General features: G+C 38.5%; 1 non-coding gene across 1 annotated transcript; it reads right to left on the bottom strand.

The window, feature by feature from the left end:
- Nucleotides 1-15,143: 15,143 nt before the first annotated feature.
- LOC145168092 (small nucleolar RNA R71) lies at nt 15,144-15,250 on the bottom strand. The gene has a single exon (XR_013741681.1). It is a non-coding gene; the product is annotated as a small nucleolar RNA R71 (small nucleolar RNA).
- Nucleotides 15,251-24,341: the final 9,091 nt, after the last annotated feature.

The following is a 24,341-nucleotide window of genomic DNA, read 5'->3' on the forward strand; positions in this document are numbered from 1 at the left end:
AAACTCCTTAGAATGACCTTTAACCGGGCTAGAACTCAACACCAATGAGTCTGATACTCAGTTGAGTTAATTGACTGGGTCTTAAAACCAAAAAAATTTCGGGTTGTCACATCGACCTAACCAGGTCACTAAGCATAACATCATCATATATACCAGGATACCGACCTAACCAGGTCACTAAGCATGTCACCAAACTAACTACAAGGATATAAATCAATAAGCATATCATGCAATAAACCTGGATAAAAATATGATAAGGGCCAGCATTGGTGCCTTAGACCCTGTTGATATAGTGAGGATAACTCACCTCGAAAGTAGCTCGAAGTGCTAAGTTCAACTCCTCCAAATTCAGCTCAAAATCCAACACCTACAACCACCGGTGACTCCCTTCCATAAATTCCCACATTACCAAAATACCCCCAGAGGTCAAACTGGTCAACCCTTGGTCCAAGTCAAAGTCAACGGTCAAGGTCAACAGCCCATGTTGACCCAAATCGTCGAGTGCAGCTACCAACTCGTCGAGTTCCTTAAGAGTTCAGAAGGTCATAAACCCTCCCTGACTCTCCGAGTTTACTACCAACTTGTCGAGTCTATGCGTGTCCAAAAGTCGGGGAAAACCCTAGCTGACTTGTCGAGTCCTCTGCTGACTCGCCGCGTCCATGCAGAAACCATACCACAGGAAAACCCTTCCCAACTCATCAAGTTCCTTATCCGACTCGCCGAGTTCATACAGTTCTTTTCTTGTCCAGATGTTTTTGAGCCATTCTAAAGCTCCAAATGGTATATCTAGCCTCCTAGGGCCTAGTTATCACGTAAAGATACAAACCTTACGTCCATGCAACGTCTTAAGAGCCAAAACCAAGCTAAAGAAGAAGCTTAAGACAATGGAAGGGTCATAGCTTATTAGAGGCTGAGACTTTATGACAATAAGGGCCTAAAGGGATCCAGATCTGAAGTTGCAACCTCAGATCTTACCCCAAATCCGAAATACCACCACAATACCCTAAAAAGGGTTCTAAACCCATGAAACAAGAGATCTAGCTAATGGAGAGCCAAGGTAACAACTTGTTACCTTCAGAATGATGCTGAGATAAAGTAGAACTTGGATCCACAGCTTCTCTTTGCTCCAACTTCTTGTACTTCAAGCTCTTTCCAATATCACACCAAAATGAAGTGTAAGTAGCGATTTAGGGTTTCTGGACTCATAATTGTTGGTTTTTGAGCATACTAACACTCCTATGGTGTACATGCAACCCTAGAAACCATGGATCTATGTTTTCTCTAAAATACATGCAAATTTGATTTCCAAGGTTTACAACCTAACAAGAATGTTATGGGGTACTTGTAATACAAAACTTTAAGTAGGATAACATACCTTTCTTTTGTGGTTGATTGCTTGGAGTTTTAGAGCCTAGCACCAATAGTGTGGATGCATCAAGTGTTGTCCAAATCACCCAAAACAACTTGGAAATACTTGAGTGAATATGACGCTTTCTAGAATCGGCCCACCCTTGTTTCTCACACACACTCGTGCCAATTATAGAGCCAAGGCCCTCTTTATAGAGTATGGAGGATTAGGGTTACACCCTAATGCCCATGACTCTTCATTTACCTAGCATCCATGGGTTAAGAGCTCCATGGACTATCCATGGACTTCCATATACTCTTAGCACATCCTAAATAAATCTTAGCCCAATCCATATATATGTAAGAGTCTATATTTAATTAGCCTCTTTTTGATCTTTAAATTAATTCCAAAATCAATTCTTGATCAATACTAATTAAATAATATGATTTCATATTAATATATTATAACTTATAATATATTAATAGATCATAAACATCTTATTCTCAAAAGTATATCCATACAAATTGTTAGGTGAAGTGCAACCCAAATAGACCATGTCGGGTCGGGTGAAGTTCATACCAAATATAGTTACGGACTTAGACACCTTATCCAACAGTCTCCCACTTGGATAAGTCTGATAACTATAGTTGCAAGTATAACTTTAGGAACCAACCAGCAATCGTAGCTCTTTAAAACTCTGTTGATCTATGAAGCGCCATTTTAGATAAGTGATCATATAATCCTCTGTTCTCAAGATATGAGCCGGACAAATACATGGAACAATGTCATACTTATTGTCCATTAGTTGTTTCTCGATCTCTGATTTGTTTGACATAAAACTAAACTGAACACATCAATTAGGTGCAGCTTGGGCCCGACACATAAGCCAAAACCAAATCATCTAGGGGCCCAGATATCGCTTCTATTGCTAGAAGGAACAGATAAACTTCGACTCATATGCTTGTACTAACTACTAGTTGAATTATGCACAAAAGCACGTTTTATGACATCTTGTTACTGATGCGTTTTTGTACAATCAATGGACAACCAACTGATAGTAAACAACTCATATCTCTAGGTTTGAAGATATATATGATATTACCGTCTCACAATCACTCGAGATAAATTCCATGAAGTGATACAAGCGAGTGTGGGTTTAATCCAATATTCAGAACTTATGAGTATTCATGAATGTTGGAGCAATCATTGCTATGTCTAATATACCTTAGACAGATCATACAATCCAAATTCATGACAGTATTAATTCAATACCTACTTCCAACGTATGACCGACTGTGGAGAGTTTTGAATAATATAATTATTCAGGAAGTTAAAACATGCAAAATTGAAACAATAGTAAACGATTAACATAGGATAGTAACACTTTACTCATAAATAAATAACAACTTTTATTTAATCATCAAATGTCAATTACATTTTACAAGTTCCAAAACTATCTAATTATTAAAACTAATATCGTCTCTCAGCCCAATGCTCCTCGCATGCTGCAAATGCCTAACCCTAGTCAGTCCCTTCGTGAGGGGATCGGCAGGATTCTCTTCTGACGATACCCTCTTTGCCACGAGGAGTCCTTCTTCTATCTTGTGTCTTATGAAGCGATATTTTCTGTCAATGTGTCTGGATCTGCCACGATCTCTTGGTTCCTTGGCTAAGGCAATCGCACTATTGCTGTCACAGAAAATCTACATAGGCTCCTGTATAGCTGGTACAATTCCAAGGTCTCCAATGAAGTTCTTCAGCCATATCGCCTCCTTTGCCGCTTCACTTGCTACTATGTACTCTGATTCACAAGTAGAATCAGCTATTGTCTTCTGCTTGGAACTTTTCCAAGTAATTGCTCCTCCATTTAGGGTAAAGACCCAGCCTGACTGAGAGTCGAAATTATCCCTATCAGTCTAAAAATTAGCATCGCTATACCCTACTACTCTCCTCCCCAATCAGATCGGAGCATCTTGATGTTCCTGCCCAGTTGATTCTCCACTTCCTCCTTGAACTCTTTGAACTTTTCAAAGGTTTCTGACTTATGCTTAATTAAGTAGATGCATCCATATCTACTATAATCATCAGTAAAAGTCACATAGTAGCGATTAGCATCCCTAGTGGCGGTTTTGAAGGGTCCACACACATCTGTGTGTATGATGTCCAACAAACCTTCACCCCTCTCACATGAACCAGTGAAGGGTGACTTTTCATTTTTCCAAGTAAACAAGACTCGCAAATATCATCCGACTTTAGGTCAAATGATTCCAAAACTCCAGCCTTTTGGAGTTGGCCTATGCGCTTCTTATTAACATGTCCAAGACGACAATGCCACAAGGATGCTTTATTTAGACTATTTGAAGAATCAATACACAATACATTATTTCCTAGATTATCTACAATATTCACAGCTTCATATACACCATCACAAGGTAATGCTTTAAAATAAAATACATCATTATAAAAAGCATCAATAGCACCAATTTTATTATCAAATGAAAATGTGAATCCTTGCTTGTACAAACTATGAAAGGAAATAATATTTCTCGCCATTTCTAATGAGCAACAACATTTATTCAAATCTAAAGTTAACCCATTATTAAGCAATAAAGAATAAACTCCAATCTTGGCTACAGGTGATGCTTTCCTATTGCCCATGATTAAGTTTATCCTCTCGTGCTCCACTTCTTCACTTCTTCTTAGGCCCTGCAAATCAGTACAAATGTGAATACCACAACCTGTATCAAGTACCCAAGAGTTAGAACACAATGAGTTATTAGACAATATAGTATAAATACCTACATGGGTGGGCTTAACTTTCCCATCCCTTACATCCTGCAAGTATATGGGGCAGCTTCGCTTCCAGTGCCCATTTTCCTGGCTGTAGAAGAAATGTGCTTCTTTAGGGTTTGAAGAAGGAGGAATGGAACCTTTCTTGGTTCCACTTGAAGAGGACCCTTCAAGGGGCTTTCCCTTGGTACCCTTCGAGGGGGTCTTCCTCTTCTTCCCCTTTCCTTGCCCAATTGCCAGAACAGGGGCAGTGGTAGGAGTAGGAGTAACAACTGATGTACTTTTAAGGCCACTTTCAGCGGTCCTTAAAAGTCCTTGAAGCTTGCTGAGTGGGACTTCCTCCTTGTTCATATGATAAGTCATGCGAAACTGATCATAACTTGGAGGTAAGGAATGGAGAATGATGTCAATCGCCATGTCCTCAGGGAAGTCCACATTAAGCTTCAATAATCGGTCCACAAACCTTTGCATTTTCTGTAAGTGACTGGTGAGGAATTCCCCCTCCTTCATCCTAGTTGTTATAATGGAGGAAATGATTTCATAACTCTCCTGACGAGCACTCTGATGGTACCTACCCATCAGATCCTGGTGCATCTCAAAAGGGTAGAAATCTTCATAGGATTTCTGGAGTTCTGCTGTCATTGTGGCCAACATGATGCAAGACACCTTAGTGGCATCTTTCTCATGGGTAATGTACTCAGCAACCTCCTCCGGAGTAGCAGTCGACTCATCAACAACCTTCAGTTCTCTGTCAAGTACATACTCCTTCCCCTCATTACATGTAATCATTCTGATGTTCCTAATCCATTCATTGAAATTGGAACCATCAAAAGTGACTTTCCCACACAAGTTCATTAGGGAAAAAGAGCCTGTAGGGTTTGAGCCAGTAGTAGTGTTGGAAGACATCTGAAAGAAAGAAAGACAATTTTTTATTAGATAAAGAGTCCTTAATAAGTCACCAAATGAAATATTAAGGCTAGGGCCCAACAACCTATTTATAACTGGAAGAGGGATGTCGTAATCCAAGTTATAAAATAGTTGAAGGTATATAAATGATGATTTACCAATTTCCACCATAATACGAAAAGATTATTAAGTTTTTTTTTTAATTTGGATTTGAAACTCCTAGATCTTTTGAGATACATTGAACTTTCAATGACATGCTTGAATCTCGATTGTGCCCTCTCAAGTTTCTGACTGGGATTCCGAGGATCACAAACAAGATGTGAATAACCATGCAAATTTCATGCAACCGACACAGTTTCTTATACACCATCACAAGGTAATTCTTTAAAATAAAGAACAATATTAAAGAAAGGATTAATACCACCACATTCATTATCAAACGAAAAGGTAAACCCTTGTTTGTATAGAGCATGAAAGGAAATAATATTTCTTGCCATTTCAGACGAGTAACAACATTTATTCAAATCTAATACTAACCCACTACTTAGAAACAAAGAGTAAACTCCAATCTTGGTGACAGGTGTAACTTTCCTATTCCCCATGATCAAGTTTATCTTCCCATGCTCCACATTCTCACTTCTTCTTAGTCCCTGCAAATCAGAACATATGTGAATACCACAACCTGTATCAAGGACCCAATAATTAGACTAGGGTGAGTTATTAGACAACTTAGTGAAAATACCTGCATGGTTAGGTTTCACTTTCCCATCCTTAACATCTTGCAGATACTTTGGGCAGTTTCGCTTCCAGTGCGACTTTTCATGGCAATAGAAGCATTCAGCCTCTTTAGGGTTAGCAGAAGGAGTGATAGAACCTCTTTTGATTCCACTCGAAGAGGAGCCATCAAGGGACTTTCCCTTGGTATCCTTCGAAGGGCTCTTCCTCTTCTTCCCTTTACCTTGCCTGATTGCCAAGATAGGGGCCGTGGTAGGAGTAGGAGTAGTAACAACCGACTTACCTTTAAGACCACTTTCCGCGGTCTTCAGAAGTCCTTGAAGTTTGCTGAGTTTAACTTCCTCCTTGTTCATGTGATATGTCATCCAAAATTGATCATAGCACGAAGGTAAGGAGTGCAAAATGATGTCAATTGCCAACTCCTCGGGGAAGTTCACATTCAATTTCAGAAAACGGTCCACATACCTTGGCATTTTCTACATGTGGCCCGTGATGGGTTCACCATCCTTCATCCGGGTTTTTATCATGGAGGAGATAATTTCATACCTCTCTTGACGAGAACTTTGATGGTAGCGGTCCATCAAGTCCTGGTGCATCTCAAAAGGGTAATAGTCCTCATAGGACTTTTGGAGCTCGGCTGTCATCGTAGCCAACATGATACATGCCACTTTGGTGGCATCTCTCTCATGAGTCCGGTATTCAGCGACCTCCTCGGAGTAGCAGACGACTCATCAAGTTCCTTCAGCTCCTTATCGAGGACATATTCTTTGTCCTCGTAACGAGTGACCATCCTGATGTTTCGGATCCAATCCATAAATTGGGAACCATCGAAGATGACTCTCCCACAAAGGTTCATGAAAGAAGGAGCCGGTAGGGTTTGAGCCAGAAGCAGCATTGTTGGAAGAGATCTGAAAAGAAAGAAGAACAAGTTTAGATTAGATATAAAGATAGTCCTTAATAAGGCACACAAATGTAATATTAAGGCTAGGACCCAAAACAATATTTTATAACTTAGAAGAGGGATTCCGTAATCCAAGCTATAAAATATTTGAAGGTAGGTGAATGACGATTCACAAATTTCCACCATGAAAAACGAAATAAATTGTTAGGTTTTTAATTGATTTTTGAAACTCCTAGATTCTTTTGAGATTCATTGAACTTTTCAATGGAATGTTTCAATCTCGATTGTGCCCTTCAGGTTTTGTGACTGGGATGCTGAGGGTCACAAAACAAGTTGTGAATTAACCATTCAAATTACTTGGTACTCTTAATGTTTATCACCTAACCGATGTGCCAGTTAACCACACACGCTCCACCGATCAATGATAAACCTTAAGTCACCCTTTTGCTACCTTGTTAAGTCCAGGTTAGTGTGTCGGTTAACCACACATGCTCCACTAACGACTTAAGCAAAGTGAAAAGTGTAATTTCATGGGTTAGCACCATATTCACATTTTTCCTAAAGTAACTAAGATTGAGAATTTATAAAAAAAACATTTAGTTACTTTATTAACCATCATACTTTTAATGAGGATTTAAAGTCATTGTCCTACCCGTTCGGCTAACGACCCTGCACCAGTCAAGGAAGCGGTCGGTGATAGTGGACACCCATTAAGCTGCCATTTTATAGGCAACAACCTTATACCCCCCTTATAGACCAGGTTCGTGAATGAGGCCTACTAACTGTAAAACGACTTGTTCTTATACATATACATATACATATATATATATATATATATATATATATATATATATATATATATATATATATATGTGTGTGTGTGTGTGTGTGTGTGTGTGTGTATATATATATATATTAACTTATAATATTATAAAGTATAAAGGTTGAATTTTAACTTTTAAAATTCTAGGGGTTGGAACTAAAGTGTTCTAAAGTGACTTTACATGTTCCAAAACTTGAGGGCAAGTTTTGTAACTATTCAAAACTTTTCAACTTTCATAACTTATGAGTTAATCATTTATTAAAATGAAGACTATTCATTTTATGTAACTTATGTGTTTAATTAATGGACTTTAAAAGAATGAATTTCGGTAATCCATAACTTGAGGACAAATTATGGATTCCATTAAAACACATCAAGATCAAGAATTAATCTAACAAACTATTTGCAAATAATTCCTATGATCTTCTAAACTCATAAGTGTATGAAGATTCATCTCAATAATTTCAAGAATCATAATTAACACATACAAAACTTTAAATTTTGATAATAACCTTTGAAATTGGATTAGCATAATCATTACCACGTCAAAAACAGGTTTTAAGGTTTAAAAAACAGTTTTGGGTAATGATCCTCATCCAATACCAAGCTAAACCCCAAAATTCTACATACAGGGGCATCACCACGTCGTGGTAAAGACTGCTACGTCGTGGTCAGCAGTCAGATGCAAAAAATGCAGAATTTCAACTTTGGAAAAAACATGTAGAATGAAGTATCAAGCAAACAAGCCTAGGCTTTGATAGCACTGAAGGGTTTTGAGCAATTTAACACTCCTAAGGTGTACATGCAACCATAGAAACCTTGGATCTATGTTTTACTAAGATACATGCAAATTTGATTTTCCAAGGTTCATCACCAACTAGCATGGCATGGGGAACTTTGAAACATAAAACTAGTAGGAGAACATACCTTTGTTGTTGCTTGGATTCCTTGAGAACCTTGTGAGCCTAACACCTCAAGTGTGATGCCTCAAATGTTTCACACAACACCATAACACTTGGAATAACTTTGAGAGAAGTCCACACTCACTTAAAATCGGCTAGCCCTCTTGTTCTACACATAGTCCCGATTTTGGTAGCCCATGGGGTCCTTTTATAGTTGTGTCACGAGTAGGGTTACACCATGTAAACCCTAATTGACATGGATTTTCATAATCCATGATCCATGGGTTTGTAACCTCCATGGACTATCCATGGAGCATATTATGGGTTTTATCCCAACTTAATAAACCATGGATCATTAGCCCACTATAAAAGAATGGATGATTTACACAATCAACCCCATATATTTAATTAGTCTCCTTTTTTATCACCAAATTAATTCTAAATTAATTATCGATCAATACTAATTAAATAATATTATTATTAATATATTAGAACTTATAATATATTAATAAACCATAAGTGTCCTTTCTCTCATTTATTATATCCAAGTGTTGCAATGCAATGCAACCCAAATGGACCATGCCAACCAGGTCAAGTACATTCCAGAAATAGTTTTGAACTTAGACACCAAATCCAACAGTAGATAACTTAGAAAATAATGTGATGCATATCGATTCCTCTAATGGTTTGGATAAAGCATGCTTGTGGCATTGTCGTCTTGGACATGTCAACAATAATCGCATAGCCCAACTCCAAAGGGATGGAGTGTTGGAGTCATTTGACTTATAGTCAGATGACACATGCGAATCTTGTTTGCTTAGAAAGATGACAAAGTCACCCTTCACTGGTTCTTGTGCAAGGGGTGAGTGTGTGTTGGATCTCATACACACTGATGTGTGTGGGCCCTTTAGATCCGCCACAAGGTTTTACTAATGATTACAGCAGATATGGCAATATCTACTTAATCAAGCATAAGTCAGAAACCTTTGAAAAGTTGAAAGAGTTTAAACAAGAAATGGAGAATCAGCTGGGCAGGAAGATAAAGATGCTCTGACCTGATCGAGGTGGTGAGTATCTTAGTATCGAGTTCCATGACTATCTTAAGGAATGTGGAATTGTTTCACAATTGATGCCACCTAGGACACCACACTTTAAGGGTGTGGCTGAAAGGCGGAATCGAACCTTGTTGGACATGGTTTGTTCCATGATGAGTCGAGCTTCATTACCTATCTCATTCTGGGGGTATGCATTAGAGATTACCGCCCATATCCTTAATCTAGTCCCAACTAAAAAGGTTGTCAAAACACCTTACGAAATGTGGAAGGGCAAGGTTCCCTTGTTAGCACATATCAAGGTTTAGGGTTGCGAGGCTTTCGTAAGACGAGAGACTTACGACAAACTCAAACCTCGTAGTGAGCATTGTATTTTCATGTGCTACCCACAGAAATCCTTTGGATATCTCTTCTATAGACCGAGTGACAATGTTGTCTTCGTTGCGAGGAGAGGGGTTTTCCACGAAAGAGAACTCATATGCCAAGAGGATAGTGGGAGGTAAATTGACCTTGAAGAGCTTCAAGAGTTAAGTGATGAAGGAACCTCAAACACTAGCACTCAACCCGATGAGGAAACTCAATTTGAACCAGTTGATGAGTCCTTACCTCTGAGACGTTCCAGTAGAGTTAGAATGGCACCTGAGTTTTATGGTTTCCGTATTACTACTGAAGGTGATACATTTATCAGTGATAGTACACAGGTAAATTTGGATGAACCTAACAACTACAAGGAAACCATGGAAGGTCGTGAGTCTACAAAACGGAAAGAGTCAATGGATAGCGAGATTCAGTCCATGTATGACAATTAAGTTTGGAACTTGGTTGACAATGTACCAGGTCGTAAGACGGTTAGGTGCAAATGGATCTTTAAGAAGAAGACCAACGTGGATGGGAAAGTACACACTTATAAGGCGCGATTGGTTGCGAAGGGCTTTACTCAAACTCCTAGAGTTGACTATGACGAGAACTTCTCACCAGTAGCAAAGATTAAATCTATAAGGGTTATGCTAGCCATAGCTGCATTTCATGATTATGAAATATGGAAAATGGATGTCAAAACCGCTTTCCTTAATGGGAAGTTGGCTGAAGATGTTTACATGAATCAGCCAGAGGGTTTTGTAGATGCAAAATACCCTAATAGAGTGTGTAAGCTTGAGAAATCCATTTATGGATTAAAGCAAGTATCTCGCAGATGGAATCTTTGTTTCGATGAGAAAATCAAAGAATTTGGATTTTCGAGAAATGAGGATGAGTTCTGTGTATATGTCAAAGCTAGTGGGAGTATAGTTAGCTTTCTTGTATTGTATGTGGATGACATACTGCTCATAGGAAACGACCTCACAACCTTGCAGGAGGTTAAGTCATGGTTTGGGAAGTGTTTTGTTATCAAGGACCATGGGGAAGATGCTTACATTCTAGGGATAAGGATATTAAGAAATAGGAGTAAAAGACTAATAGGACTTAGTCAAAGTACCTACTCGGACAATGTGTTTAAACGTTTCAGCATGGAGAATTCCAAGAAAGGAGAATTGCCTATCCAGAGCAATACCAAACTGAGTAAGACTCAGATTCCGAGTACCGATGCTGAGATAGCGGAAATCACTCGAATACCATATGCTTTTGCAGTTCGCTCGATCATGTATGATATGACATGTACTCGCCCTGATTTAGCCTTTGCTTTGAGCATGGTTAGTCGATATCAAGGGAATCCAGGTAAAGCTCATTGGACGGTAGTAAAGAACATTCTTAAGTACCTGCGGAGGACTAAGGCATGGGTCCTTACCCTCGGTGGGAGTGATGACTTGAGAGTGACAGGGTATAGTGACGCCAGCTTTCAGACCGACAGAGATAATTTCCGCTCTCATTCGGGCTGGGTATTTACCCTAAATGGAGGAGCAGTAGCATGGAAAAGTTCCAAAGAGGAGACTAGCTGATTCAACATGCGAATCAGAGTGCATAGCAGCAAGCGAAACGTCGAAGGAGGCAATATGGCTAAAGAACTTCATCGGAGACCTTAGAGTTCTACCAGCTATAAAGGAGCCTATGGATATTTTCTATGACAACGAGGGTATGGTCGCCTTAGCCAAGGAACCAAGGGATCATGGCAGATCCAGGCACATCGACAGAAAATATCACTTCATAAAACATCGAGTAGAAGAATGACTCCTCGTAATGAAGGGGGTATCGTCAGAGGAGAACCCAACAGATCCCCTTATGAAGGGACTGAGTAGGGTTAAGCACTTGCAGCACGCTAGGAGTATCGGGCTGAAGGACGATATTAGTTTTTAATGATTAGATATATATATATATATATATATATATATATATATATATATATATATATATATATATATATCTAGAAACTTGTAATGGCTAAAATGTAATTGACATTTGATGATTGAATAAAAGAAGTTTTATTTAGAAGTAAAGTTACTATCTTGTGTCAATTGTTTACTATTGTTTCATTTTTTCATGTGTTGACTTCCAGAATAATAAGATTATTCAAACCATCCATAGTCGATCATACTTTGGAAGTAGGTTATGAAAGTAGACTGTCATGAATGGGTTTTTGTAAGATTGTCTAAGGTGTTAGACATAGCAAAGTTTGCTACAAACATTCATGAGTTCTCTTGAAATAAGATTTGAGTATTAGACTAAACCCACACTCACATGAATCACTTTATGGAATTTATCACGAGTGATTATGAGTTGGTTGTACATTAATAATATGTAACCACAATAGTAACTTGATGTTATAAAACGTATTATTGTGTATGATTTGACGAGTAGTTAGTACAAGCATATAATTCGAAGTTTATATATTCCTTTTATCCTAAGAGGATTAAAAGCGATATATTGGTCCCCTCGATGATTTTGTTTTGACTTGTGTGTCAGGCCTGGTCAGGACTCAATTGATGTATTAAATTAAGTTCTATGTCAAACAAATCAGAAATTGGGAAATAAACTGCAGGACAATAAGTATGACTATGTTCGATGTATCGTCTGCACGATATCTTGAAGAACAGAGGATTATATGATCCCTTATCTAGTGGACTCGTTAGAGTTCGATAGCGACTTTTTGAGAGCTACGATTGCTAATCGGATTTTGAACTTACATTGCCAATTATAGTTATTAGACTTATCCAAGTGGGAGACTTTTGGATTAAGTGTCTAAGCCCATAACTATAACTTGTATGTACTTCACCCGATAGTAGCATTGTCCATTTCGTGTTGCCTTCAACAGAACAATTTGATAGGATGGATATTTGAGAACGAGGTTATTTGTGATTTATTAATATGTTATAAGAATAATATATTAATTGTGAAATCATATTATTTAATTAGTGATATGTGCATATTTAGTCATGTATTTTGTATATAATATTAATACTTTTTGACTATTTTATTGCAAATATGGAACAAAAGGTGCTTAATTACGTTTAAATTGTATTTTCAGCCTAGAAGAAGTGGTCGGAAGCAAAAGGAAGCAGAAATAACAATCGGGAGCTCGAGAAGTAAATAAAGAGGAAAAAGTCAAAAATCTTGAAGCACTCGGCGAGTCAATACCCCGACTCGAAGAGTCGGATCGAACATTCGTAAAGCAATAGAAGTCCTTGCCGTGCACGAAGTTTTAATGAAGGACTCGGCGAGTCGATCCCTAGACTCGACGAGTCAACCCTGTTTCCAGAAGTCTATAAATATGACATTCGTGCCCGAAACCAAGGACTTCTCTGGAGCCCTTGAAGGCCAAGCTACAATTAAGAACACAGTGGAAGCTCTGGAAAGTGAATAATTGACCCAAAATTTGATTTTGAGGAAGATTAAGGCAAATTCTAGTTACTCTTATTTAAACTTTTGATTGAATCATGTTTAAACCAATGGATTTCGTTCTTGAGTTTGTTTTTGCTGTAATTATGAACTAAAACCCTTGTCTTCTGTTTAGGGTAGATGATTTTGTGAATATGGATTGATTTTATGGTTAGCATTAATTTAATTTGGTGATATTGTTTTGTTAAGCTTGTTAAAGAACCTTATATGTTAATTACAACTATTTTCAGTTAATTAACCAGCATATTAAGTTGCATGAACTTCTCTTAATTGCTAATTTTGTATGATTTATGTGAGAACATTGTTAAATGCCTAGGAGTAGCGAATCTGAAACTAGGGTCAACTAGAAAATAGATAAATTAATGTGTGAGCTTGTGTGACGAACCATCAATAAGAGGTTAATTGAACGACCAATTTAATTAACCACTACAAGTCTTACCTAACCCGAATTAATAAACTAGGAAATTCATAAATTTAGACAACTGGCCACTACTTGAATTAATCTGTTTTCTAAGGATTAGTAATAATGAACGTGAACCTAATCACCTTAATCGGTAGCCAAAGAAAAATTAATCCATTGCATTTACCATAAAATCAACCATAGGATCAAATGATTCGAACCTAAACAGAAGCCTCTTTTACTATTGAATTTGGTTAATTTTTGCTTGCTTAGCTGTTAGTTGTTTAGTTTAAGTGTGAGTTAAGTTTCTAGTCTTGTAAAACTAGAGAAAATCCTTCTGTTTTATTATTGTTTTCTTTAGATAATTCTAGTAGTTAGATTAATTATCGTTCCCTGAGTTCGATACCCTGCTTGCTTAACTATACCACCAATAGACAGGTACACTGCCTTTTGTGTGTCTAATTTACATTAAAAAAAAGTAGGAATAAAACTAGTTAGTTTCACACGCATCAAGTTTTTGGCCCCGTTGTCGGGGAATGGTTCTAAAATTTAATGTGATTACTAGTGTTATCGATCCTTTGTGTGAGATTTTTCTTACACAAAGTTACTGCTTTTAGTAAATTTAATATTAGGATTGATTTTTAGTTTTTAGCCATTAGTAAATTTGTTTAACTTTTTTTTCAGTTTTGGCAGTGAACTCACCGAGTCCCTACGAATAGACTCGACGAGTCCATCGTTGAACGCATAGTTTCGTTTTTAGTTTATTTTTGTTCTTTTTACGCGTGTTTTCTATTTTGATTGCAGTACGTTTATGACCAGAGGAGGAGGTACACCTTTGATTACCCCACTTGAAGACCCGAAAGCTACTCTAAGGAAAAACAAAAGCAAAACCGTTGGAGAGTCCGTAACATCGAAGAATTCACCGTTGAAGAATCTCAAATCAGTTTTTAGCAAGAAAAAGGGCAAGAAAGTAGGAGAATGCAGCAACACGAAGGAAGATACCAAGTACGAAACCGAAAAGGAAGAAAGCGAATTTGAAGAAGGAAGCGACATAGAGGGCGAACTAGCTAACACCATGGCTAACATCGATGAAGTTCCCATGGGTAAATGGAAGAAAAGGATGTGTGACGACACCGACCCAGGACTCGTGCAACCCGCGATTCCCGCAACTGCCACCTTTGAACTTAAGGGCCACATACTTGCTCAACTTAAGGAAATTCCATTCTTCGGGAAGGAACATGAAGACGCATACAAACATCTTGACGAGGTCAATGACATAGCCGACTACTTCAATGTCCCTAATGTGGCTCGTGACACTGTTTTGATTTGTATGCTACCAGCACATTCAAGGGAGCCGCAAAAGATTGGCTGAAATCACTCCCTCCAGGATCCATCACTACTTGGGCTAATATGAAAGGGAAATTTATAGACCAATTTTTCCCTCCCTAAAAGATAGCCAAGTTAAAGAAAGTCGTAGCAAACTTTGAGAAACAAGCTGGAGAGTCACTATACGAGGCATGGGAGAGATACAAAGGCTTACTAAGGAACTGCCCACATCATGATCTAAAATTTCAACAAGAAGTCTCCATTTTCTATGATGGAGTAAATGTGGCAACCAGGCAACTCCTTGATTCGCAAGGACCACTCACAAAGAAAGCACCCCAGTGATAAAGGCCCTAATTGAAGAATTCTCTAAGCACTGTAGAGAATATCACAACCGAAGGAATGACACGACTCGAGGTGTGGGGAACTCAATTACCGATGATATGGCAGCAATGATGGAAAAATTAGAGAGCATGGACCGAAGAATGACTAAGATGGACCAATCCATCCATGCCATTAGAGTGGGATGTGAAAATTGTAGAGGGCCTCACCTTACTAAAGACTGTGATCTTGATGAGAACGAGAACAAGAAAGCTCAAGTGTGTTATTCATGCGGTGATACATATGATGCTGATTGGCGAAAACCTAAGAAAGAATGGCTACCATATGATGAATACAAAAAGGAAAAGGAGGAAAAGTATAAGGAGAAAGCAAGGGTTTTTTATCAAAAAGAGGAGCTGGTGCAAGAAAAGAAATCTGATTTGGAGGACATGCTCACAAGATTTGTAGCTGCATCCGAGAAGAGACATAATGACACTGACACTGCAATAAAAGAGCAACGAAATATGTTAAGGGATCACCAAGGCATGATTAAAGAACACCACACAATGATGATAGATCAACACACTCTACTAAGGAATCAACAAGCATCTATTCTGAACATTGAAAAACAACTAGGCCAACTTGCACTACAAATAAACAAAAGACAACCGGGTTGACTTCCTAGTAATACCGAAAATAATCAGAGAGGCGCACATATAAACATCATGACAACTAGGAGTGGGAAGATTATTACTCCTCTGACCCTTATTCAGCAAGAAGATCTGAAACTGGTACAAGAGAAGGAAGCAGAAAAGCAAAAATCACTGAAACCCGATTCGACTCGCCGAGTCGAAGACACAGACTCGACGAGTCCCCCACTTGATCACAAAAGAGAGTCTCCTGTTAAACTCTATCAACCTCCGCTATCATTACCAGGCCGAACTAGACAATATAAGCATGATATAGATTATCAAAAGTTCCTGGAACACATCAAAGCCCTTCAAATTAATATGCCCTTCATCCAAGCAGTTACACAAATGCCCAAGTATGCCAAATTTTTAAAGGAGCTTCTTACGAATAGAAATAAGATGGAAGAAGTAAAGGAGGTAGTCCTCAATGAAAATTCCTCAGCCGCCATGCTGAACAAACTACCTAAGAAGAAAGGTGACCCGGGTAGTTTGACCTTGCCCTGTTAGTTCGGAAATTTAACAACTATACATGCATTGGTTGACTCAGGGGCAAGTGTAAATCTCATGTCATATTCATTTTTTAAGAAACTAGACCTTCTGGAGCCAAGGCCAATTCGAATGGCAATTCACTTAGCTAATAAAACGGTGACGTTTCCAAGGGGATATGCGAGGACCTATTGGTAAAAGTTGATAAATTTGTGTTCCCCACGGACTTCATAGTTCTAGACATGGAAGCGGATCCTCAAGTCCTGATCATACTTGGAAGACCTTTACTTAATACCGCGAGTGATATAGTAAACATGCGAGATTCTAAACTTACCCTTCGGGTGGGAGACGAATCAGTTACATTTCGAGTTGATCAACCCATGAAGCACGCAAGGTTTAGTGATGACACGACATTTTCGGTGGATATGTTGGAAGAATTACTGGAAGAATGGAAGGAAGACAAGTCAAAAAAAAATTCCACTGCCTTCAAAGACGATTTTGATGCTGAAGGGGGCATAAGGGATATAGAGAGACTACTTGAAGAAGCTGAATACAATGAAATACTCAGAAGTGCAGAAAACTCGACTCGCCGAGTCAGATACACCGACTCGATGAGTCGGATCGAGAAATCGCGATCACACAGGATTTTGGCATGGACTCGACGAGTCACCTACCTAAAATTGACGTGTTCAGTTTACAAAATACGAAATCAGACCTTAAAACTTTACTAGATCTTTTGGAGTATGCATTTCTTGAGGATGGTGATCAAAAACCTATTATTATAGCTTCTGACCTCTCCAAATCTGAAAAACAAGTGTTAGCTCATGTCTTAAAGAAAATAAAGCGTGCCATTACATGGAATATCACCGACATAAAAGGAATAAGCCCTTCTTATTGCACTCACAAGATCAACCTGGAAGAATGAGCAAAGCCAGTAGTGCAACATCAAAGGCGGATAAACCCAAACATGCAAGAAGTGGTCAAAAAGGAGGTAGTCAAACTATTGGTTGCGAGGATCATTTATTATATTTCCAATAGTCCATGGGTTAGCCCCGTTCAAGTGGTGCCCAAGAAAGGAGGAATGACGGTAGTGACAAACGAGAAGAACGAGCTCATTCCAACTCGAACGGTAACCGGTTGGTGAGTGTGCATCGATTACCGAAAGCTAAACGATGCCACTCGTAAAGACCATTTTCCCTTACCTTTTATTGATCAAATGCTTGAAAGATTATCTGGCCATAGTTATTACTGTTTCTTAGATGGATTTTCGGGTTACTTCCAAATACCCATAGAACCAATTGACCAAGAAAAGACTACTTTCACTTGCCCGAGTGGGACTTTTTCTTATCGCCGCATGCCTTTTAGGTTATGCAATGCGCCCGCGACCTTTCAAAGATGCATGACGGCAATATTCCACGACATGGTGGAAAAGTTTATGGAAGTATTTATGGACGACTTTTCTGTTTTTGGATCTTCCATTCATGATTGTATTGCTAACCTTGACTTGATGCTTGCTAAGTGGTAAAGACCGATTTAGTTCTGAATTGGGAGAAATGTGACTTTATGGTAAAAGAGGGCAGTGTATTAGGTCACAAGGTATCCAAGGCGGGGATTGAGGTGGATCGGGAAAAAAATGATACAATTGCTAAATTGCCTCCACCAACTAATGTGAAGGGCATTGGCTGTTTTTTAGGTCACACGGGTTTTTACCGTCATTTTATAAAAGATTTTTCTAAAATAACTAAACCTCTAACTCAATTACTTTTAAAAGGTGCACCTTTTAAATTTTCTAAAGAGTGTCTAGCAGCTTTTGAAATATTGAAAGATAAATTAACTAATTCCACAATCATTATTGCCTCGAATTGGAACTTGTCTTTTGAAATAATGTGTGACGCAAGCGAATTTACATTAGGAGCTATACTTGGCCAAAGGGTTGATAAGCACTTTCGACCCATTTATTATGCAAGCAAGACTTTAAGTCCAGCCCAAGAAAACAACACCACTACTGAAAAATAATTACTAGCCGTGGTGTATGCTTTTGACAAATTCCGCCCTTAACTTATTTTATCTAAAACCACTGTTTTCACTGACCACTCTGCTATTAAGTACTTGTTTGCCAAGAAGGATGCAAATCCAAGACTAATCCGATGGGTACTTCTATTACAAGAATTTGACATAGAGATCAAGGATAAAAAGGGGATGGAGAACGTAGTTGCTGACCATCTATCTATGCTAGAAAATCCAGAAAGGGACGAGATAGATAATATGGGTATTGAAGATGACTTCCCGGAAGAATACTTGATGGTGATTATGGATGAGGAACCATGGTATGCAGACATTGCAAATTACTTGGCTGGTAATTACCTTCCAAAAGGCCTTACCCATCAACAAAAGAAGAAGCTCTTTTCCAAAATAAAATATTATTTTGGGATGTGCCTTATCTTTTTAGGAGTTGTGCGGATGGAATCATCAGAAGATGTGTTTTTGGCAAGGAAAGTCGGGACATAATAGAGCATTGCCACAATGGACCAGCAGGAGGACATCATGGGGTACAATACACTGCTAAAAAAGTGTTTGATACTGGTATTGGCCTACTATTTTCGAGGATGCTACTACATACGTGAAGGAATGTGATACTTTCCAAAGAACGGGCAATATATCGGCAAGGAATGAAATGCCCCAAATGAATATTCAAGTTTGTGAAATCATTGATGTGTGGGGTATAGATTTCATGGGACCATTTCCTTCATCCAAAGGCAACAAATACATACTCGTGGCGGTGGATTATGTGTCAAAATGGGCGGAAGCACAAGCACTACAAACTAATGATGCAAGAATTGTGATTAAATTTTTAAGAAAATTATTCTCAAGATTTGGAGTGCCTAAAGCATTAATTAGTGATAGGGGAACCCACTTTTCTAATGATCAACTAGCAAAAGTGTTGCAAAAATATAGGGTACGCCATAGATTTTCAACACCTTACCATCCACAATCAAATGGGCAGACAGAAATTACAAATAGGGCACTAAAAAGAATATTGGAGAAATCGGTGGGGCACAATAGAAAACATTGGGCGGACAAATTAGATGATGCACTTTGGACATTTAGAACCGCATTCAAAACACCCATTGGAACCACACCTTATAGACTAGTGTATGGTAAAAATTGCCATTTACCCGTGGAGCTTGAACACAAAGCCTATTGGGCCTTGAAAACATGCAATTTTGAGCCACATGAGTTGCGTGCAAATCGACTCTTGCAAATGAATGCCTTTTAAGAATTGAGGAATGAGTATTATACTAACTCATTAATTTATAAGGATAAGACCAAAAGATGGCATGATGCAAGGTTGAAGGGTAATAAAGAGTTTGAGGAAGGAAAAAAGTGCTATTATACAATTCAAGTCTTAAGCTCTTTCCGGGAAAATTACGCACTCATTGGACTGGGCGGTTTTCAGTAAAGCATGTCTATCCTTATGGAGTGGTTGAGTTATGGAGTAAAGATGGGTCAAGCTTTAAAGTCAATGGGCATCGAGTTAAGAACTACGAAGAAGGAATGCCACAAGATGAAAGACTTGAAGTAGGGCTGGACTTGGAGACAACTGCTGACACGTAGAGCGGGAAGGAGTCCAGCTAAAGACTCCTAAAAAAGAAGCTCTTAACGGGAGGCAACCCGTCAATAGAGTTTGCTTTCTTTTACCTTTCTTTTTCGTTTTATATTGCGTTTTTTTTCTTCGTTTCTTAGGATTTGTCTATCTAAATCTTCTTAATTGTCTAAAATGATTGCTTGAGGACAAGCAAGGTCTGAGTGTGGGGTGTGGTGAATAACATGTAAAATGATGAATTCTTTTTCAAATAAATGACTCGGCGAGTCCACCCGTGACTCGGCGAGTCCTTACGAACCAGAAAGTTGTAATCGCGACCTGACTCGGGGAGTCCGTTTACTGACTTGAAGAGTAGATTTAATTTACTGAAAAAAATATAATTTTACAATTTTGTAAATTAGGGTTTTTACCCTAATTGAAAAACACTTTCATTTTACACAGCCGACACACCCACTTGACGTGCCAAATTCTCTCCAAGCAACCATCTTGATTCTCTTGATTTGTTCTACTTTCTTCCAACAAGGTAACATCTTTTACTTCCGATCTTATTAAAGCTCAAATTTTTGGTAGAATAATGGCCTTAGTATGTTGAAAACCCAATTTTTACTTGATTTAGATTCTTGGGTTACGAATTTTTGTTTAAGTAGAGTGTTCTAGATGAAATTTATTGTGAAATAATACTTGATATGCATAGTGACATCCCCATTTTCACGGCCAGAAAAGACCGATTTTTGTTTATGCTTTATAAAAATCAGAGTACCCTTTTTAATAAAAATGTTGCGGAATTTGTTCCCAGAAAAAACATGATAAATACCTTATCAAAGCATTTCCGAAGAAATGTATTTTATTCATTTTAAAACATTGGGATGTCATCGTCAATACAGAAACATACGCATAAACATAACTTACACTCATTATCACTAATGATGTATATCTCCTTAATCTCTCAGTGTGATTTAACTTCATCTCTACACCTGTGATTCAAATAAACTAAGTGGATCAGGTTGGAAAACCTGGTGAGTACATAGGGTTTACAACCCATAATAATATATTTATTATGTTTAAACATCAAACAATCAACCCAATTACCCATCCCCATTATCTTCTTTACACTTAAGGATCTACCCTAAGAATCAAATATTTTTCGTTCATTCATTCCTAAGGATCATCCTAAGGAATCGGCACGGAGTCCATCATCACCGGGGTTTAGGCACTAAGTCTGCATAGTCGCCAGGATTTATACAACAGGCACTAAGTCCGCATAGTCACCATGGTTTTAGGCACTAAGTCTGCATAGTCGCCAGGGTTTATACAACAGGCACTAAGTTCGCATAGTCGCCAGGGTTTTGGCACCAAGTCTGCATGATCGCCAAGGTTTAGGCACCAAGTCTGGATGATTGCCAGGGTTTAGAGTACATCGGGTGAACACATCGTTCACAACACCTACAGGATGCGAGCTTGCTAGTGTTCCACTGGACTGCCTAGAATAGTCCGTGGTTGTCATCCATACTCTGCTAGATGACGGGGCCAGCATTTGGGAACAAGGCTTCTCACATCGTCCATCTCTCACCCTTACCTCATGGTCTATATCACCTCTCAACTCATCATCCAACTCATATTTCGTCTACCCATGTTTTACCCAACATATTATGTAGATACAAAATAAATATACAGTTTAAATCATATAAAACTTGTATAAAATCGTTCATCCAGCATAGATAGCAAGTATACAAATAATATGCATACATACCATGTAGTTTCTATAAAATACTGCATATCTATGTGTAAGATGAAAGTAACTATGCACTCACCTGGTAAGGTGGTGACTCGGTATTCGGACAACACTTCGTTATCTCAAAACAATTTTCTCTTGACAAAACCTAGTATCAATACCCCTAGGTTTAGTCTAACGTTAACCGCGACTACTTAATAGTCTAGCTATTATTACTATTATATAAGCGTTAAGCAACACTCTTATATAACTCATAATAATAGCCCAAATAATTATTTTAAGGTCCTAATAATGTTACTATAATTAATTAGAAGCTATATTAAAAATAGCGTAGGCGTATCTCACTTACAGTGGGTTTTCTCAAAAAAACCGGGCTCCGCCGGAGCAGAGTTTCTGAGCCGAAAGGCTCTTTTCTCGAGGCTTCGGGAGCCTCGGGGCTTCCTTCGGGTGCTAGGGTGTTTACCTAGACTTTAGGTGGGTTTTGGGGGCTAGAGAGAGGGTTTAGAGAGAGAGAAGAAGTTGGAATGGTGTGAAGAATGAGGGAACCCGACACCTTTATTTATAGGCTGGAATCCTGCTCTACTCGTCGAGTAGGAGGTCCTACTCATCGAGTCCATGGCCAGGTGTCACCACCTAGTGGCTTGCCTTGGGGAGAAAGCCTTGGCCCATATTCAGCCACGTCACCCGATTTCGCTCAGCACCCTGCCCAATTCTAAACCCCGTAACTTTCACATACGAGCTTCGTTTTCGACGTTCTTCATATCCACGCGTAGGTAAAAACATTATCTACAACTTATATTTACACTCCGTCGGATAATTCTTGACCGATCTTAAATTTAACAATAGGAGGGGATTAGGCTGTTAAATGACCGCGAAGAATTCGTAACTCCTTCATACGGACTCCGTTTTCGTCTGTCTTTTTATCGTTGAGTTCCAATTAATGAGATCTTCAACTCTCATTTAGGTTGCGTAGGCCAAAAACCGCTCGAACTAAAATTCGTGTTTCGGGCCATGCACTACAATTCCAAATCTTAGAAAATTCATAACTTCCTCATACGAAGTCATATTTAGGCGTTCTTTTTTTGTATGTTCTCGGTTTAACGTATACTACAAGTTTTGTTTAGATCACTAAGGCCAAAAAGTCATCTATCGTAAATTCACAATTTACGTCTCCCGGTGCCGTGTAGGTTTTGCCGAAAAACTTCGACGGGCCATAACTTCTTCGTTATAACTCGGATTTCGGCATTCTTTATACGTACGGAACCCTTGAGATATTCTACAACTCGGTTAGATTATTTATTCTAAATAATATCTTGTAGAAAAGTCGTTTTCGACCCCTATTATCTCTAAATTTACTAGCCCGGATCTACGGGCGTTACAATTTTCTCCCAGTTAGGATGATTATGTCCCGGAACCATCAATGAAACAGGGCTCACATGATGACTCTATATGTTATCTCTTCATCCTAAGTAATAACCGTAACTTTGATATTTCTTTGAACGAGTATCTAACTCTAAGACTTCCTGACTGATCTGGGACCCGCTCTCTATCTCATGTTAGACTTCCAATCATGATCTTCATGTCACTATCTCGATCTTTATTGGAGAATCCTTCTTTAACAAACTTGAGATAAGTTTCTTCCTTCGATTATCATAATAGACCGATGGGTCATGTTCTAATGACCTCTCATTGTATGATGCATTGCTTGGACTCAGGTCTTCTAGAGTCAAATTCTAGAACAGACTACACCTTCCTTCATGTTCTAATCATATCTTAAATGGTAGCATTTCTAGATACAAGCAACTATCGCGATACCTCTACCGATCGCTTTGATTTATCTTTTATTTCAATCTTCCCGCTTAAGTCAGATTGATATTTGCATATTTAGCTACATATTTAGTATAGATTTTTATTATTTATTGGCTAATTATTTGAAATTCATGGACAAAAGGTGCTTAATTGTGTTCAAATTGTATTTTCAGTCCAAAAGATATGCTCGGAAGAAAAAGGAAGCAGGAGATACGATCGGAAGCTCGGGAGCTAAGGAAAGAAGAAAAGTGCCAAATCTTGAAGCTACTCGGCGAGTAGGGACGTCTGCTCGACGAGTAGGCACGAAGATTCGGGAAGCAACACGTGAAGTCCTTACCGTACACGGATTCTTCAAAGGGACTCGACGAGTCGATTGTCTACTCGACGAGTAGCCCCTGTTTTGAGTTATCTATAAATAGAAGCAATAAATCCGATTGGACAATCTCTCTTGATTTTGGGAAGCTTACTTGGCGACTAAGGAGACTGCTGGAGATCTGAAGAACGTGAGAAGAACCCTAATCCTCAAATCTAAGAAGAATAAGGCAACTTAGGTTTAATTTTCCACTTTACCTTTGAATAAAACTATGGCTAGCTTGTTTGAATTTGTTTTTAGTGTGTTATCTACTTCAATTATGAACTAATTTCGTTAGTTTCTGTTTAGGGTAGACAAGTTTGCTCCTATGGATTAATTT

The sequence above is a fragment of the Lactuca virosa genome, chromosome 3, assembly GCF_052849685.1.
Source record: "Lactuca virosa cultivar CGN04683 chromosome 3, Lactuca_virosa_CGN04683_v6, whole genome shotgun sequence".
In the NCBI taxonomy this organism is placed as follows: domain Eukaryota; kingdom Viridiplantae; phylum Streptophyta; class Magnoliopsida; order Asterales; family Asteraceae; genus Lactuca; species Lactuca virosa.